Raw genomic sequence first — 20,210 nt, 5'->3', positions numbered from 1 at the left:
TTGCTGGTTTGATCCCCAGCCTAGCACAGTGGGTTAAGGATCCAGTGTTGCTACCGCTGTGGCACAGGTCACACATGCCGCTCAGATTTGATCCCTGGCCCAGGAACTTCCATATGCCTTCCACGTGCCATGGGTGCGGCCAAAAAAAACCCAACAAACATTATATTGAACAAGGAAAGACAAAAAAAAAAAAAAAAAAAAACCCTGCCCATGAGAGTTTGGTTAAACACCCCGCAGATACTTTAGAACTGGGACTACAGTTAGGTAAGGGATGGACTTACGTGAGGTATAAAATTTATGAACGTGTCTCCAAATGGAGTCATCAGCAGAATAAATAGTATTTTAATAGCTTTTTAGTATTTTTAAAAATCAAAGTGGAAAAACTCACAGAACAGAATATACAAAACAAATTTTAAACAGAGACAGGATCAGAATATACAAAACAAATTTTAAACAGAGACAGGATCAAGCTTGAAGGTTGATGAGCTGAAGGGGCGAGGAGGGGCTGTGGGGCAGGAGGCCATGTCCTGGACACAATGGCTTAGGAAAAGCCTTATTTGAGGATGTGAAAGAATTACAGTATGGTTGGAGCACTCAAGAGAGAAGTTGGTGTAGAGGGAAATAAAACTAGAGAGGTAGACCAGGCACAGATTGTGAAGGACTTTGTAAACCATGTCTAGGAGTTTGGAATTTTTCCTACAAGCTATGAGGAGCTTTTGAAGCAGGAGAGTGCCTGGGTTGAGTCTGTGCTTTCTTTTTTCTTTTTAGGGCTGTACCTGTGGCATATGGAAGTTCTGAGACTAGGGGGTCAAACTGGAGCTGCAGCTGCTGGCCTACACCACAGTCACGCCAGATCTGAGCCACATCTATGACGTAAACCACAGCTCACAGCAACACCAGATTGCTGACCCAACTGAGCAAGGCCAGGGATTGAACCTGCATCCTCATGAATACTAGTCATGTTCATTACCACTGAGCCACAGTGGGAACTCCCCGGTTTGTGTTTTAGAAAGACCATTCCAGCTGTGCTGGGAGGTAAAACTGCATCCAGAAGATCAGTTAGGAGGCTGTTAGGGTAATTGCTGTATATTGAGTATTTGTGTTTTCTTGAAATTCATATGCTGAGTCCTAATCCCTCATGGGAGGGAATTTGGAGGTGGGGTTCTGGGGGATGATTAGGTCATAAGGCTGGTGTCCACGTGAATACAATTAGTGCCATTATAAAGGAAGCCCTAGGGAGCTCCCTGGTCTTTTCTGCTATGTCAGGACACAGTGAAAAGGCAGCCATCTAGGGACCAGGAAGTGGGCTCTCAGCAGACATGCACTCTGCCAGCACCTTGATCTTAAACTTCTCAGGCATCAGAAGTGGCAGAAAAAATTTCTGTTGTTTACGAGCCACTCAGTCTGTGGTATTTTAAAAATAGCATCCCAAATGGACTAAGTAATCTAGGAGAAAATGTTGGTGTTCTGGATGAGAGCAGTGACGGGGGGCACAGATATATTTTAGAGATATTGCGCAGGTATAATCAGCAAGATTTGGTGATTGATTAGATGTGGGAGGTACAGAGAGGAAAAAATCCAGAATAATACCAGGTTTGAGGTGTGTGCCATTGATTTTTTAAATATGTTAATCTCCAGTAATCTTAATGAATGTTCTTTTCAGTTCTAAAATTTAATCATAGATTTTCTATGTAGACAATTATATTGACTGCAAATAAGGGTGATTTTGTCCCTTCATTTATATTGATGTGGTATCAATGTTCAGTCGGGAAAAGAAAAACTGCTCTGGGTATATCAAGCAGAGGGATTTAATAGAGGGGACTGGATACTTACAAAGCTGCTGGGGAAATGGGAATAGTGAGAGCTGTTGTTAGCTTTAGGTTCACCAGAGCAGCTGTAGCCCTACAAATTAGAAAGGTGTTGTTGCCTTCCAGGTCAGGAAACTATGGGAAGCCACAGCTGTTGATCACAGCTGTCTTGGGCAGCGAAGGGAATAGTTTACAGAGAAGCTTTAAGAACTTTGTACGTCCTTGTTTCTGCCAAAGCCCAAATAAGCTGCTTCCAGAAACAGAATAACACCACTTACTTCTGACTCCCTTCCATTCCCAAATTTCAGCAAGTATGTCTTATTGGCTGAATGCTGATGGGATCCAACACCCTCAAGGTAAAGGAGCATGGGATGAATAGTTTCCAGGCTTCCAGCCCCTGTAATAAAGGGCACAGATATTAGAACTTAAATCTGGTTGCAAAGAGAAACCAAGAAAAACCAGGATCTTGCAGTTTTGCCTTAATTGACTGGCCTATCCTTTTGTAGGTAAGGTACTCCAAATAACTTGCGAAATGAGCTAAACCCTCCCAATGCTTCACTCCCCCTTCTCCTCATCCATGTACACTGTATTTAGGAGATGTGCAAAACGACATGCCATTTTCCAAACACATTTCCACGCCTTTTCACTTGTCCTCCCACTCAGAAGTTTCCCTTCCTCTGCTTGTGAAGACTCTTCCCATTCCTCCAACCACCCTCTCCCTCCCTGCCTCCTGCCGGCATCAGGCAGGATTGACCCTGATTGCTGCTGGGTTTCCCCTGAACCTGGATCACAGTTTTATTATGACCATTTGTCCCAATGAATTTCAACTCTTGGTCAAATATCCTTCTCTTCCAGTAGACAAAACATCTTAAGGTAAGGGACCAACACTTATTTTGTCTTTATGTCCCAAGGACCTGCTATAGTGCTTGGAACATAATAGATGCTCATTGAAGATTTATTGAATGTATGAAGGACTGTGCCTACATAGTCATTCAGGGTAAGCACCTGAGTTTGTGTGAAGAACCACCACCTTCAGAAACAGATACGCCACCTGTTTCTGAAAGGGGGTCTAACCAGTGATAGCATCTTGGACAAAAATTCATGTTTATAAATTGCTTATTGATACTAGCTTCACATTCTAAATTCTTATTTTTTGTTTTTATTTTTATTTTTTTGTCTTTTCAGGGCTGCACCTGGGGCATATGGAGGTTCCCAGGCTAGGGGTCTAATCAGAGCTACAACTCCTGGTCAACGCCAGATCCGAGCTGTGTCTGCAAACTACACCACAGCTCAGGGCAGCACCAGATCCTTAACCCACTGAGCAAGACCAGGGATCGAACCCACAATGTCATGGTTCCCAGTCGGATTCGTTTCCACTGCGCCATGAGGGAACTCCCAAATTCTTATTTTTTATTAATGAAGACTTTTTCCTTCCTTCCAAGTTTCTACTGTCTATCCTTGCTTCTGAAGCTTGTAGCACTGCTTCCCATTAAAATGTAATTCCCATGAAACATTCTGGTTGCTCCCATCATATCAAATTGATGCCATGACACTTAAGCTGCTGGAAAAATATGGGTCATTACATATTGCTGACAGCATCCCTGACAGTGACATTGAAGCAGGGACAGAGAACATCTTAGTAAATGATTATACAAAATTCAGAGAACTCTAGAGTTTGAAGCATCCTCAGAGATCCAGTCCTTTTGCTTATATAAAAATGGAGACTGAGAATTTCCCATGATTCCTTAGCACAGGGGAAAATGGGTGAACGAACTCATCTCCTCCCTCAAGTAGGGGACGCCTTTACAGCCAAATCTCTGAGACTTCCCAGCACCCAGTTCATTATTAGATGCATAACAAACAATTAGTCAAATGGTTTAAAATGGGTGCACGGGTGTCCTGCTTATTAAATCCCTCAAAGCCAATATGCTATTGTTTCCTAAAAGAACAATTGCCCAAGGTAACTTGGAAAGTCTTTGTCTCTGTGGCAGCTGTTACGTATAGACGGACTCAGCATCCATTCCCAGCCTCATTTCTCATGTCCACCTTGTGTATAAAGCCCAGGGAAACTAAGTATTTTTCCAGCCCCCCCTGCACTGGAAGTGACCAGGTGACAGTTTTGGCTCATGCAGTGTATGCAGAAGCCTGCAGGAATTTTCCGTGGACATTTGCTTTCCTGATAGAAGGGAAAGGAGAGGCAGGTGCTGTCCTTGCTCCTTTTCCTGTCCAGAGGGTGACTGTGTTGGCTGCACTGCATCAGTCTTCCTGTGCCCATGAGAAAAGGCCAAGAGAATCACAGAGATGTTGGCCCTGATATTGTTGAGCTGCCAAACCATGACCAGCACCACCTACCTCCTGACTTCTTGTTATGCGAGAGAAACAAACCTCTCTTTGTTTAAGCCACTGAGTTGCTATTCCTTGCTCCTAAGTGCTTTTCTAATATTTGCTCTCTACCAGCCACAGAGCCTTTCAAAGGTCATTGCCCAAAGCAAGGACAGGTCCACAATCTACCAAGTAGGATAGAGGTGGACATTACCATAAATTCACTTTATAAGTTGAGTTTTGTAACATTTACTTGTCACCGTGTTAATCTGTAAGAAAAAAGTTGTTTCCATGGATACGTAAAATTTGAAAATAAGAGAAACCAGTGGCAGTCCTTTTTTTTTTTTTTAGGGCCACACCTGCAGCATATGGAAGTTCCCAGGCTAGGGGTTGAATTGGAGCTGCGGCTGCCAGCCTACGCCATAGCCATAGCAGTATTGTATCCGAGTCATGTCTGTGACCTAGGCCAGGGATTGAACCCACATCCTCATGGATACTAGTTGGGTTCATTACTGCTGAGCCACAACCAGAACTCCAGTTGCAGTCTTATATCAGCCTCACCATTCAATGTATTTTTTAATTGAAGTATATTTCCTGTACAATATACATTTCAGTTGTGTAATATAGTGATTCATAATTTTTAAAGATTATATTCCATTTATAGTTATATTGGCTTATTTCCTGGGCTGTACATTATATCCTTGTAGCTTATTTATTTTATACATAGCAATTTGAACCTCTTAATCCCCTACCCAGGCCTTCCTCCCTCTCCTTACTGGTAACCACTAGTTTGTTCTCTACATCTGTGAGTTTGCTGCTTTTTTATTATAGTTATTTTATTTTTTTAGATTTGACATATAAGTGACATCATGTAGTATTGTCTTTCTCTGCCTAACTTATATCACTTAGCATAATACCCTGCAAGCCCATCCATGTTGTTGCAAATGGCAAAATTTCATTCTTTTTTATGGCTGAGTAGTATTCCATTATAAATGTACCACGTCTTTATCCATTCATCTGTTGATGGACACTTAGGTTGCTTCCATATCTTAGCAATTGTAAATCATGCTCATTCAATTTATTTTATTTTATTTTTGCTTTTTAGGGCCACACCCATGGCATATGGAGGTTCCCAAGCTACAGCTGCCAGCCTACACCACAGCCACAGCAACGTCAGATCTGAGCCACATCTGCGACCTATACCACAGTTCACGGCAATGCTGGATCCTTAACCCACTGAGCGATGCCAGGGATTGAACCCACATCCTCATGGTTCTTAGTCAGATTTGTTTCTACTGCACCATGACAGGAACTCCTCAATTTATTTTAAAATTTTGTTTTACTTGCACAATATTGGGAGACTCTTAATTGGCATAAATAAGTGGTTACAAATAGATCAGTTTTTCTCTCTATAATTTCAGGTCCGAAAGTTTGAAAGAAAGCGATGAGGACAATTTCCCTTCAAAGCAGATCAATAGCAGCAGGTAAGACCTGTTGTCATCCCTTAACTGGTGAATGTTCCATCTGGAGGGAGGAAGTCGTCAGTGAGTGGCTTCTTCACCCAAGTAAATCTTCATTGTTCAAGGGAAAATACAGTACAGTGATTAAGAGTCCAGATTCTGCAGGCAAACTTTATCAGTTCAAATCCTGAACTATCACTTACTGGTTTTGTGCCTTTGTCTTGGTTCTTCATCTGTAAAATGGGGCACATTAATAGTACCAACCTTATAAGGTTGTCAGGTAGTTTAAATTAGTCACTACAGGTGAGAAAGGTGCTGAATATGTTGTAGCAATAATTGTTAGTAATTATGAGATGTCCCAGGATCTCCATTGCCCATCTCTGTCAAATATTTAATCAACATTTTAAAATAGATAAATTTATTTTGCTTGGAACACTGAATATATTTTAGGTTTAGTATCTATGCTGACCAATTATCTAGGATTAACCCAGAAGCTTCACCTTGCCAAGGTGAGCTTATTGTTTTAAAAGGAAGAGAGAATAATTCAAATTTTATAATAGGTGCTAAAACTATACATAACGTGACACAATCTTTGCACCACAACACTTGCCCAATATAGACATATTTTTGGCCTTTTTAGGGCCACAACCATGGCATATGGAAATTCCCAGACTAGCGGTCAAACCAGAGCTGCAGCTTCCAGCCTATGCCACAGCCACAGCAATGCTAGATCTGAGCCACGTTTGCAGCCTAACTACAGCTCACAGTAACACTGGATCCTTTAACCCACTGAGCAAGGCCAGGGATTGAACCCATATCTTCATGGATACTAGATGGGTTTGTAATCTGCTGAGCCACAATGGGAACTCCCAATTTTCTTTTTTTAAACATTATTATACCATGATCACACAGGGGCTGAGTAAGGGTATATTTCACCTGACGCTTTCACAGGGCCCGTGCACACTGAACTTGAATCTCACATATATAACTTTATGTAAACAGACACCGGAAGACCTGCATTTAAATAAATAATAATAACAACAATATAGAAAGAAGTAGTACAGAGCTAGACATTCTGAGTCAATGAACATTTACAAAATATTTATAGTAGGGACTGTATACACAGAAGCAAAAAAAGCTGAAAGCACAATTTAATACATTGGTTGTCTTCAGTATATAAACATTTGGTGTGTGAAATATTTAACAGTGATTTTTTTAATTGAAGAATTTTCAATTATGGAACATAATTCTGAATGAATTTGAATTTGAATCAAATATTTGTAGATTCCGAAAGCATCCCTGTATAACTGTAGAAGTCCAATGGTCAGAGTTTAAAAATCACTTAAATAATTTTAAGTCTCTTCTAAAATTTGGAATTTTGGGTCATCTGAGTTGGTTCATGAGATCTTACCCAACCCTTCCTATTTTGGTCATTCATCCAGTTACACTGGCTCTTTATTCTCTATCAGATGAGTCTATCTCAAAAATAGCAAAAGATCTTACTTAAAACATGCCATAGGAGATAGTTCCATAGCAAGGGACTTAAGTTAATTAGGATGCCTTTGCCAACAAATCATTGTCAACTCAATTCAAAATGGCTTAAACGATGAAGGCATTTGCTATCTCATGAAACAGGGTTTAAAAGGAGCATAGCTCCTGGGTTAATGCAATATTTCAACAACTGCATCAAAGACCGAGGGTTTTTCTGTGCTCTTTGCTTAGCCGTCTTCACCCTGTCAGCCATTTTCCCTCCTGGTCCTAAGGTGGCTGCCACAGCTCCAAGGATCATATCTGTGTGCAACCATGTTCAGAGGTAGAAAAGAGATCGCTCTACTCTTTGTAGTTCTTTTACAAAGCTAAGACTTTCCCAGAAGAGTTACCCTCCAATCTCATGAACCAGAGTTGAGGTTACATGTTCCGTTTTAAGCCACTCTCTAGCAAGGGGAATAAAATTACCATGATTGGTAAGATTATCAAGATTAATATGCTGGGCTTGGGAATAGAGCCGAGTTCAGGAATGTCCATGACCAAACAAAGGAAAAACATACAAACTGGGATTCTGAGTGGGAAAGCAAGACTCTGTTAAAAAGCCTGAAGGATAGCATTCTGATTGTGTCTACACAGAGCCAAAACATTCCAGTGAAAGTGAAGATTCAATTGATTTGAATGTTTTCTATTGCATAATGCCAAACATTTAGAGTAGTTATAAAGGGCTTAGTTTGGAGGATGTTATACTTGCACTGGAGTGGATAGGGGGAGGTGTTGGATGCAAAAGAAGTGTTTGGTGGTGCAGATTTTCTTTTTATGACGTGCTATTTAGTTTTGGGTATTGTGAACACTTTTGTGAATCTGCTCAAACTATGACCCCTCCTCCCTGAAAAAAAGAGCGTATATGTACTCTTATCCAAATTCTGCAAATAATTTTAGGAGATTCACTGATGCTTTGTCACTCATTCATGGGCTCTAAGTTATAGCCTTATGATACCCTTGGGTATACTGGTGGCGGAAAAAAAGCTTACATGTGACGAAATAAGCAGAACAAAATAGCAAAGTCAGAAAGTCTGATGGACATTTGTCAGCTGTATGGCCTTATTTGAATCTTTGTTAAGACCTCAATTTTACCTCTGTAAAATGGAGCTAGTAGAGTTATTTCAAGAACCAAGTAGACAACGTATAAGATTGTTTAAAATTATGTAGCCTTTTACAAATGTTGGCTTAAAAACCAAAATGCTGGAGTTCCTGCTGTGGCTCAGCAGTTATGAATCTGACTAGTATCCATGAGGATCTGAGTTTGATCCCTGTCCTCACTCAGTGGGTTAAGGATCTGGTGGTGCTGTGGCTATGGCATAGGCCTGTAGCTACAGCTCTGATTTGACGCCTAGGCTGGGAACTTCCATATGCTGTGGAGGCGGCCTTTAAAAGACAAAAAACAAACAAACAAAAAAATCCCCCCAAACCTGAAATGCCAATAAATCTAAACAGCATGGTGGCTGGACCTTCCCAGCTGAGTTTTCTGAATACAAAATGGTACACCCTATGAGGACATGCCTCAGGAAGGCTTTGGGGTTTCATGGAGCAGAAGATTCCTTTTCTGCAAGCAAATGTCATCCTCAAACACATTGAGCCCTGCACCTTTTGCAGAAGCTGGTTTGAAAACGGGTACCAACTGAAACATCTCTAACCCACCAACAAGCACTACACCCAGTAGGTAGAGTCAGGACATGCCAATGTGGCTAGAAGACCAGGGATGGAGACTGGAAGAGTCTTCCAGATGGCCTGCCTCTGCCTATCCCAGGCCAGCCCCCACCCCTGGGACTGTCCCCAGACCTTGATCAGTCCCTTCTGTAGATCCACTCCAGGTCCGTCAGCCCCTTCAAGGCAGGGATGCCAACTCCGGTTCCCTCACCGTGGTACCCATCTCTTCCTCTTCACCATGTGTGCCTTCCCATCCTGACTTTCTCACAGTGCAAGAGGCCCAGCTTCCTCTCATTTCTCAATTTCCATAGCTTCTTTCCTTTCCATGCCCTACTGCCTGAGCAGCCATCTCTTCATGACTGAAGAGCAGAATGCCCACTAGAGTTTCCCCAGGGATCAATCAACCAAGAGTTACAGAGAGTGGCAGACCGGCACGGAGTTCTAGGATGAACAGACCTCCGCTCCTGTCTCCACAGAGAACACAATCCCATTGGGGTGCAGATGCCTCCCTGTCTCTCCCAGTGCAAGCAGACAGCTGATGGAGGAACTGGGAGGTTTTGCTGGGTGATAGAGTTCATCAGGATGTCACTTACACACACCAATGGTAAAGCAACAAAAAGTTGTCAATGAGGCAAAGGAAGTCTCAGACATGCTCAGACTACAATGATTCAGCCAGAGTCCAGCCATCCCCTGAAGCCTGTATTCCTCTGACATGTGCTGGACCCATGCTTCCTGCTTTCTTTCAACTGCTTCAATTGATGGGGTAACTGTTTATACCTGGGAAGTTCAAGGACTGAGAAGGGCAGTTTCTCTACATTCCATATTTCCATGATTTAACTCTATGGTTGTGGGGAGGGGTGGGGAGAGAAGGAAGGTCTAGTTCCCAGTCTCATCCATAGCCATTATACCTCAACCCAGTACACATCAATACAAGATCTTAAATCAGCAGCACCTCCTAATTAAAGATTTATCATTATCCTATAAACTCCCAGGCCCCTGTCACATGCACCAGCAGCAGAATTTGTGGAAACTGATGCCAAGAGAGCTCTCAGGTTTCCCACCCATCCAGAGCAGGGCTGATGTCTGAGAGAAGTTTGAGGGAGAAGGTGGACCAGCCAGACCATGCACAGCACAGGGAGCAGGGTGGCTGGTAGGTGGGTTCACTCCTGGCTTCAGTATCAATTCAGACAAGCTGTCAGGAATTCTCTTGTGGCTCAAGGATCTGGTGTTGCCACTCACCAAAATTTTGCTTGAGTTTCCAGAATCAAAACGCACACCATTGACCAAGGGGGCAGCATGGTGTAGGGTTAATTAGCATCCTTAACTGTGACTCTGGCAAGTCAGACTCTCTGACCTCCTAGATCCTCACTGGCAAGAAGAGGAGCTTGGACAAGAAAACCGTCAAGGTCTCTATAAGTCATAATCATAATGACAGCTAACATTTACTTAGTGGTTGCCAGGGCTTTTTCTAAGTGCTTTATGTTCAATCTCACATGATTCTCACAATGCCCCTAAGAGATAGGTGCTAATAACCTCCCTCCCTTTTTGTAGGTGAGGAAACTGAGACACAAGGGAAGTTGCCCAAAGTCACACAAAGAGGGGGCAGAGCTCAGAACCCACACACTCAACCATTCAGCTCTCTTTCTGCTCTGATAGGAATTGTACTCTTAGTGGCCTCAGATAGATGGGTAACCACATTTCATCACTTCTTCTTTAAAGCTGCCCCAGCTTTTTCCTACGCTAGATAAAAAATAGTGTGTGTTTTTAACTATCTCATCGCATTGCTTAGGACATAGTAGGTGAGCAATAAATATTTTCTGACCTGATTTTTTTTGTTATTAAAATCATTGTATGAGAAAGACGGAAACAATCAAGAATAAACTAAGAAGTAGGAAATAAACAAGGAGGCATAACTGGGGGAAATGATCTGACTCAGACCTCCTAATATGAACTGTCTTATAGGAGAATACTCCAAAGATAAAACCCAATATGAGTCCACACAGTTCTTATCTCCATGAAACAACTGCCAAAAAAAAAAAAAAAAATCAAATTATCTCAGTTGCAGAAACTTGATTATTGACTTTGGCAATGCTCTCTCCATCTCTTTGTGCCAATAAAGTTATTAGAATTGAATTGAGAGAGGCAGCCGTACAAGAAGAGCCAAGACAAGATGCTGAGAAGTTGAAATCAATGACTCGCAAAGCTGATCCCTTGCCAAAGGCTACACCAGCTCCCAGGAGGAATCTGCCACTCCGGCCAGCGGTCCAGCACTGTGGAAGCTGAAAGTCAGATTTCTGAAGGGGACTCCCAGGTGGCACAGACCAACAGGTGTGGGAAGGAGGAAAAAGTGACCCTTTCCATTACCAAGAACCAGACAGGGCCAGCACCCTACAGGGTTGAGAACGCAAAGCTTTGCTGGACTCACTGTCCTCCCCAGGCTGTGAAAAGGGAAGAGGAGGCAGAGAAGGAGGATGGGCGAGAACACAGTGTTATTCACAATCTGTTTGTGACAGGAAGAAAGAGTGGCTTAATAACCCAAAGCCGGATTAATGGAATATTCCTTCTCTCCCCTGGCAGAGCTGGTCCTCTGGTGCTATCACCTGTAAAATGGACAGCCACCAGAGGAGCCGTGGAGTAACTAACAAATCTGCCCCCAAATGTGCCCAAGTCCATTCCACTAGAACTGCAAAGATAGAAGGAATTTAGATACCAGCTTAATGAGGAAACCACTTGCATTCTCTGGAAGCCACTGTGACCACTTGACATCTCTTCTCAACCAGCTGCCTCTCCACCCTCTCCTAGGTCAGCCTCAAGCATCTAACTTTCATTCATGTTCTCTATCATCCACCTAACCGCGAATCAACAAAGCCACCATTTAAAGTGTATGTTCAAATCTCTGAGAATGATTGCACCTCTGTCAATCTCTATGAAGTTTCAAGCAAGGGTATAGCTTTTGATTAGGTGAATTGTGTATGTATGTGCTCTCTGTTATTCTACAAGGACAATAACACTAGATAACACAATAATAGCAAGTACTTGCTTTTGTCAGGCACTCTTTTCTGTTTGTTTTTTGGCCATACCTGAAGCATGTGGAAATTCCTGGGCCAGGGATCAAACCTGTGCCACAGCAGCAACCTAAGTCACTGCAGTGACAACACTGGATCCTTAACATGCTGTGTCACAAGAGAACTCCCAAGCACTCTTTTAGTAAATAGAGTGCTTAGGGAATCTGTATGACCCACAAGAGATAGACTAGGAATACTGATACAGGTTCTCCAATAATCCTGCATTCCTGCTCAAAGTCCAGAGTTCTACCCACTTGCCCAGAGTTTTCAATTTAAAAGCTCCCAATCAGATTAATAGTTCCAGTCTGTTAGTCATGATCAGATATCTCAATACTACTAACTGATAATGTGTTAGTTGATAAACACCAAAACAAACAACAAACAAACAAAAGTAAAAGCAGTGTGTAGGGGAACTGAAAACATACAAGGAGAGGAGAATTAAAGCTTATATAAATTACATCTTTACAGAGATAAAAGATGATACTGCATCTAGGAAAAAAGAACAGGATGAAAGAGAAAAGGAACATTCAGAGGCCAAAACGGAGTTCTTGGAAATTAAAAACAGCAGAAATGATAAACTTATAAACTCAATAGTTGGTCTCAGAAAGTAGAGCAAGAAGTCAAAGAGTTAAAAAAAAAAATTGGAGGAATTCCTGATGTGGCTCAGCAGGTTAAGAACCCAACTAGTTTCCATGAGGATGCATGTTCAATCCCTGGCCTCACTCAGTGGGTTAAGGATCCAGTGTTGCTGCAAGCTGTGGCATGGGCCGCAGATGCAAGTCAGATCTGGTGTTGCTATGGCTGTGGCATAGGCCAGCAGCTGTAACTCCAATCCAACCCCTAGCCTGGGAACTTTCATATGCCACAGGTGCAGCCCTAAAAAGACAAAAAAAAAAAAAAAAAAAAAAAAAAAAAGAAAGCAAAATCAGAAGACTAGTTCAAGCAGTTCAACATATAAATAATGAGTTTCAGAGAGAATAAAAAGATATAAAATGGTAAAGAGATAATCACAAATGAAATGACTCTCCCAGATTTCCTAGAGATTAAAAAAAAATTAGAGTAAATAGTCTGTGAGAGTCTAGAGAGAAAAAAAGTCACATATAAAGAATTAGAAATGACAGTGGCTTTGGACTTCTCAATAGCATCACTGGAAACAAAAAGATAATGAGGCAATGTATTCAAAATTCTGAAAGGAAACGCTCTCCCAACTAGTGTTCTATACCCAGCCAAATTATCCAAAAAAATACAAAGATACAATAAAGACATTTTCAGATATGAAACATCTCAAAAAATGCATTTCCCCTGCAACCTTTTCTGAGAAAGGGAAAGATATAATAGGAACAGAAGTTTCAATACAGAAGAGAAGCAAAAATATTTCCAGGAGGAAGGTGCAAAAAGACCCCAGAATGACACTATATACCAACCATAGAGGGCAGGAGCCCATATTGGAACAACACCAATTAAGAGATAGACATGCTAGAGATGCCTAGACTCACTCTAATGTCTTTTCAAGCCATAGACAGAATGCTCAGTTAAGTTTGGCCCATATTCTCACCATGTGCTGTTCTCTCCTCTTTGCTTGCTCTCTAGATGATCTTGGTTCATCTCCACAGAAGTACTCTGCTGTGACCTGCTCCTGAGAGCTAAGTAGGGCATGATGAACTTAGAGGCAGGATATAGAGGGTGGTCCTTTTTCTCTGACAGTTTTCATATAGAAAGGCCTGAGAGACCATGTGCACAAGGACTAGTAAAGGGATGGAGGGAATATGGGATAAAAACTGTGCTGTGATAACCTGCAATAGTTGCTAAGCCTATAATTGGCATGAGGCTCTTTAGCAGCTTGGAATGTGAATAGGAACTCAACTTTTAAATATTCACATCCCACTCTCTTCCAAGTTATGTTCAGCTAAGGATGATCTATGATTGGATTCCAAGGTCGCAGTCACATACTCAGCTGCTGTTCCCAAAGTAGGTCCTTTGCATGAATGTAGCAGGTCCAGAGTGAGGTTTCTGTGCTTGGTTGCTCACTGTGCTAGAATCAGCACTCTTGTGTCCACCATCTAGGCCTAGTGTTGAGTTTAATGGGTTTCTCTGGGGAGTCCTTGGGCCCTTTGCTACAAGCTAACACCATTTGGAACCATCTCAATAATTGGAAAGATAATAAACATGTCAGGATCTAGGACTTCTAGGTTCCGAGAGGTTCCCTGACTTTAAGCAGTTTGGTTCAGTTTCTCCCTAGGGCTATTTAAAATATCAGGCTTTGTCAGACCCAGAAAAGTTCCTGTCACTTCTTTCCCCCTGTGGTTGTGAAGTTTACATTGAGGGAGTACTCAGGTGACTTGAGAACAAAGATCTGCCTTCAGCGGACCTGTTGTCTCCACTCAGATAACTGCCCTATTAAATGTCAGTTTCTTTTGCTAAACTTCTACCTAGGTTGATGCCAGCTCTACTCTGGTGGAAAAGCTTTCAATGAAGCATGAGACTTCTAACTGTCTCCTCTGCATCAAGTTCTTTGTATCCATGTCATCTTCTAGACCAGGTTCTTAGAGGGAAGAATCCATAATGGAGAATTCTTTATATTTTCCTACTCACACCCCCCCGTGCCTGGCACAGAGAAGCTGCTTAATATATATTTAAGGAGTGAACCAACGAATAAATAATTGAATTCATGCAGACTCCTGAGATGTTCAAGATGCATACATCATGTGAGGATAAGGTAATTCTGCCAGCTCCCCGAAAAATCAGATCCATAATTGAATATGAAAACAAAATCTCATGACCCTGAATGTGAGGCGAGAAAGCTTTCTTTAAATCAGTGACAATAGTACATTATAAAAATTAATGGTAAAGAAAGTTATTTTATATCCAAGAACTGACCTCAGTTCAAAGTAGGCCAACAAGGGGTTGGATGATAGAAGTCTTAGTGGATAGAGGAGTGATCTGTTATTTACACAGTAATTGTTAACATACCAATAGTTACTAAGTGTTGAGGGTTCTTGAAAGCAATGGTTATTTTCAATGTTTCAAGTACTTCTCATTGAATTGCAGTTTATTTAAAAATACTGTAGAGCCAGAGCACTTAAACACTGTAAGGGAATACACATTGGCACAAATACTTGGGCAGGTTCTACTGAAGCTGAGCAAATGTCAACCCCATTACCCTGCAGTACCAGTCTTGGACATACACCCAACAGAAGGAGGGCTCTGCTCCCAATGTACCTAGCCAAGAACGTTCATGGCAGCACTATTTCTAATAGTCCCAAACTGGGAAAAGCCCTAGTATCTTGTCAATAGCTAGAGAAACTGTGGTTTATATTTATACAATGGAATAAACACTTTACAGCAATAAAAAAGAACTGTTGCACGTAACAAAAGACATATTATTAAGAGAAAGAGATTAGATACTAAAAAACATACCATGTGATCCTGTTTATAAGAAGAACAAGAAGAGGCAAAACTATACCATAGTAGAGCCCAGAATGACGGTTACTTCCCTATGGGATCCCACCTAGACGGGGCCATGAGAGAACCTTCAAGTGTGCTGAAAACATCTGTATGTGGGAGTAGTGGTTTCATGGGTTTACATGTACATAAGAACTCATCAAGTTGTACACGCTCTGTGTCCTTTACTATATTTAAGTTATACCTCAATTTAGAAAATACTATGAAACTGGAGTTCCCGTCATGGTGCAGTGGAAACGAATCCGACTAGGAACCATGAGGTTGCGGGTTCAATCCCCGGCCTTGCTCAGTGGGTTAAGGGTCCAGTGTTGCTGTGAGCTGTGGTGTAGGTCACAGAGGTGGCTCGGATCCCACGTTGCTGTGGCTCTGGCATAGGCTGGCAGCTGTAGCTCTAATTAGACCCCTAGCCTGGGAACCTACATATACCACAGGTGTGGCCCTAAAAAGACAAAAAAAAAAAAAAAAAGACAACAAAAACAAAAAAAGAAATAAAAAGTACTATGAAACTGAGTTTTATTTTTTAAGAAAATCCATAGATTACAACAAAAATGTTTAAGGAGTTCCCTGGAGGCCTAGTTGTTAAAGGATCTGGTGTTATCACTGCTGTGGCTCAGGTCACTGTTGTGGCACGGGTGTGATCCCTGGCCCACACACATGCCATGGGTGTGGCCAAAAATGAAGACAGAGTTCTTTCCATGAAAGAGTTACAAGATAATTACAGAAGACACATACTTGGAGTTCCTGTCTTGGCTCAGTGGAAACAAATCTGACTAGTTTCCAAGAGGATGCAGCATCAATCCCTGGCCTCGCTCAGTGGGTTAAGAATCTGGTGTTGCTGTCAGCTGTGGTGTAGGTTGCAGACATGACTTTGATCCCACATTGCTGTGGCTGTGGCTATAGCTCTGATTAGACCCCTAGCCATATATGCCACAGTTGTGGCCCTAAAAGGCAAAAAAAAAAAAAAAAAAAAGACATACTCAAAGAACCATAATGCAAAGCAGCATCTGAAGATGTTCGATGAGTGGTCCAAATGGATGTCTAAGGGGTTGCAGAGAAGGGATGGAACAGGCAGGGAAAATGGACTCATGACATCCGAGCTCAGTTCTGAGCATCTTCTGTGTGCTTGCTCCATCAATTCTCTCTCTCTTAACTCTCCATTACAATCTAGTTCTAATTATGTTTAAGTGTCCTCTACTGAACTTTCTTCCTTGGTGTAATCTCCAAGCTCTCTCCTTCCTCTCCTAGCTGAGCTTCTGGGTAGAATGGTCTTTCTGCTGTCATCACTTCCTGACTTTCATTCATTCCTTGGCCTGCTGTCTTCTGGCCTCTCCCCACTCCCACCTGGTCAGCAATAAGGACGAAGATGCCAAGTATAATGGCTTCTGTTCAGTCCTTATCTTGGAATCTTGACCTCTGCATCATTCAACACTGTCCCACACTTCCACTTTCTTCAGAAGTCACTCTTCCTTTGTTTTCTGCTAAACCTGTCTCTTCCTGCCTCTTTGCTTGCTCTCCTTGGGGGCCTCACTTCCCTCTGCCCTGGGTGTTCTTTGGAGCAGCACCCTCAGTTCACTCCTCTGTTCATGTTTGGACTCTCCCTTGGCAAACTTCTGTCTCCACCTGCTGATGTCTCTGAGACCCAGGATCTCCAGACCACACTCCTCTCCAGGACCAGAACCTCCATGTACACCACCTGATGGGCATCTCAATTTGACGGCCTCATACAAAAAGCAAGTTCAGCATATCAAAAACTTACCTCGTCCATCACATTAATTCTTCCCTTAGCACCCAGTTATGATTCAATGCATGGTGCCTCCATTCACTCAAAGAAACCAAGAGGTCCTCCCCAAGTTCCCCCTCTTTTCTCCCTCTCCCATCCTCTGAGCTTGGTTCTGAGCATCTTCTGTGTGCTGCCTTTGGAACAAACTCAGGCCTTGGCTTTGGTCCCCAGTCATTGCTCTCCTTCAGGTCACCTTACTCCCATCCTTGTTTCTAGCCTCCTTCTTCCCTACGTCATCACATGATGATCTTCCCACAGTTGCAATCCGATCATACCCCTTTCCAGCTTCCTCTCCAAAACTGGCGCCCTGCTCTTGAGCCAGGACCACCACCTCAATGTCTCTTTGTCTGGTCTTTCCAGACTCACCTCCTGCCCCTTTGTCTCAGGTGAGCTGAGCTCCACCCAACAGGGAATATGAGCACTTCTTCAACTGTTCCACCCTCTCTTGTCTGTGTGAATCCTTCTTCCCCTTCTCATCCCCTCTAGGGAACTCCTGGCCGTCCTTGGAATCCTCACTCCTGCAGGTAGAGATGGTTGGACCCTCCCCCGTTCTTCCTGATCCCCTAATACCTGCAATATGGAAGTCCTTTGCCAGTTTTCCCCACTAGCTATCCTCTCAGAAGACAGATATTTTTATGTCTTATTCATCTTTGTATCCTAAGCACACGGCTCCAAATATTTGTTGCGTGAATGAGTAAACGTTCCATAGGTATATAGACTTTTTTGGCCTCAAAGATGCATAGCTCAGCAACTGCCTTTCTAGCATCGTCGTTGTTTCTATTTCTGAATCTAATTGCTATTGCACAAAACCGTTCAGGGCAGAAACTGCAGGAAGCAGGATGGTCCAACAACTCTTTCCCAATGCAAATGCTCTATGCTCTTATGAAATTGCTGCAGTCCTAAAAGGGTGTAGGCCTTTGGAATTTTAGACAAAAAAAAAAAAAAGAAGCAACAGTCAGGTATACCGCCTGGAAGATTCTTACCCCTCTGTTGAAAGGCCCCTTTCTCCAGGATTTCTACTTTCTCTCTTTCCAGATTCAGATGAAAGACATCGAAAAATCACAAATCTAAAAGATCCAGGACAATCTCATGGGCATGGGAATTGCCACACGGGCCAGAACCCAAGGCCCAAGGGGACAGAGTTCTCCTCTGAGTCCTGCCCGATGCTGGATGTCCTTCCTGGTGGCAAGATCACAGGGTCAGGGGACACCCCACACGGAGATCAGCCAACCATGAATATGCCTCAGACTTCATTTGACGCACTTTCTATGCTTACACCCAGCTCCCTCTTGGGTAATGAATTCTGTGACCTTATTACTTGCTGGAAATAAAATAGATTCCTCTCATGTAACGTAAAAGTCCTCTTGCTCCAGTGTCACCGATCCCTTCTTAAACCTGTGCTGCTGGGCTGCAATGAACAAGGACTTGCTTCCGAGCCCCATGTGTCCCGTGGAAATTTCTGGCTCTCTCAGCAGCCCCCCTCAGCCTTCCACATTCCAGACTAAAGTAAATGTGTAGTGGCTAGAAGGAAGCCCTAAATATAATATTTAGTGAGCCATGATTATGGACCTGAATGTTAAGAGCTGCCTTTAAAACAGGATTCATCATCCTGTCACAGAGTTCCTGCTGTGGCGCAGTGGGATCAGCAGCATCCTGAAGGTTCGATCCCTGGCCCTGGCACACTGGGTTAAGGATCCATTGTTGCTGCAGCTGTGGCGTGGGCCACAGCTGCAGCTAGGATCTGATCCCTGGCCTGGAAACTCCATACGCTATGGAGGATGGGGACAGGGAGCAAAAAGGAAAAAGAAATTCTTGCTATGCATGTGAGATGTGAGAATTAACAATAAATCATTGCCAAACCGAACTGAGGAGTTCCTGTGTGGCACAGTGGAAACAAATCTGACCAGCATCCATGATGACGTGGATTCGATTCCCTGGCCTCACTCAGTGGGTTAAGGGATCTGGCGTTGCCTTGAGTGGTGGTGTAGGTCACAGATGCAGCTCGGCTCCCACGTTGCTGTGGCTGTGGTGTAAGCCAGCAGCTGCAGCTCTGATTCAACCCCTGGCCTGGGAACTTCCGTATGCCGTGCCTGTGGGCCTAAAAAGCAAAACCAAAAACAAACAAACAGAGTTGAGACCAAACAAACTAGGGGGATTACTTCCTCCTTGGTGCAGGGCAAGGGTCATTGTCCCCAGACCTTCCCCCTGTTATTTCTGTTTCCAAGCAAGAAGCAGTCCTTGAGTGTGTAGGCAGCCGGCCTTTGTGAGACGGCCAGGCACTGCTGAAACTTGCCTAGGACACGCCCTTGCTCAGGGACGACTGCCCTCCTATTGGGAGGAGGAAGGAGAGAAGGAAGAGCTAAGAGGGAAAAAGGAAACCTCCTAAAAGCCCAGCTCCTATTTCACTGGCTCTGTTCTGGGTGATTTGCATAGGTCGTGCCCTTTAGCTGTCACCATCATCTTGTGACGGGGACTGGGATCCCTGTTATACAGTTGAGGAAAGGAAGGCTGGAGGAGGCTGGGGCACATGGCCAGGATGCCAGAAGCAGTGGGTCTGGACTTCAAAGCCAGGCCTGTCGGAACCCAAAGCCCATTGCATTGATGGCACTGCCCTAGCCCCCCCCCCACCTAGAGGACTGGGCGACCCAGTGTGACCCTCCTGCCCCCATAGAAGCGTGGCTTCTGCCCATGTTCAGGGCAGCAACCCAGCTCCCCTTCTGCCTTTTCCATCCTCCGCAGACTCTTACGGCCAGAGCCCGCCCAGGCCCCAGGTGCTCCGTGAGCTGGCCGGGTGCCCCCTGTCTTCATCCTCCCTTATCTCTTTACAGGAGGCACAGGAACAAGGTGGCAGCAGTGACTCACTGCTAGAAGAATGAAATCTTGAGTGGGGGCAGCCTGAGTGGCGTGGCTGGATTCTCTAACAGTGGAAGAATGTCCCTGAGCTTTCCAAGAGGGTGACCATTCCCTGCTCTAAAACAAAGGCAGAGAAAGACATCAGCCAGGGGTAGGAGTGGAGGCGGACAACAGGAGTGCAGACCACAGCACTTTCCAGGGGGAAAAAAGGAGGAATAAAGGGGCCTCTGCTTATAATGTGGGGTATTTATAATGGCAAACAAAT

General features: G+C 43.4%; 1 long non-coding RNA gene across 2 annotated transcripts in view; it reads left to right on the top strand.

Annotated features, from left to right (window-relative positions):
- The window catches only part of LOC106510188, a 31,363-nt gene extending 12,580 nt beyond the window's left edge, over nucleotides 1-18,783 (top strand). For both annotated transcript variants that reach the window (XR_002343484.1, XR_001308418.2), the window contains 2 exons: nucleotides 5,552-5,614; nucleotides 18,128-18,783. This is a non-coding gene — a long non-coding RNA (uncharacterized LOC106510188). The remainder of the gene's footprint in view (nucleotides 1-5,551; nucleotides 5,615-18,127) is intronic.

Source organism: Sus scrofa, chromosome 4 (assembly GCF_000003025.6).
Source record: "Sus scrofa isolate TJ Tabasco breed Duroc chromosome 4, Sscrofa11.1, whole genome shotgun sequence".
NCBI classification, from domain to species: Eukaryota; Metazoa; Chordata; class Mammalia; order Artiodactyla; family Suidae; genus Sus; species Sus scrofa.
Note: the sequence above shows the minus strand (reverse complement) of the source record. Positions and strands in the feature narration are given on the sequence as shown.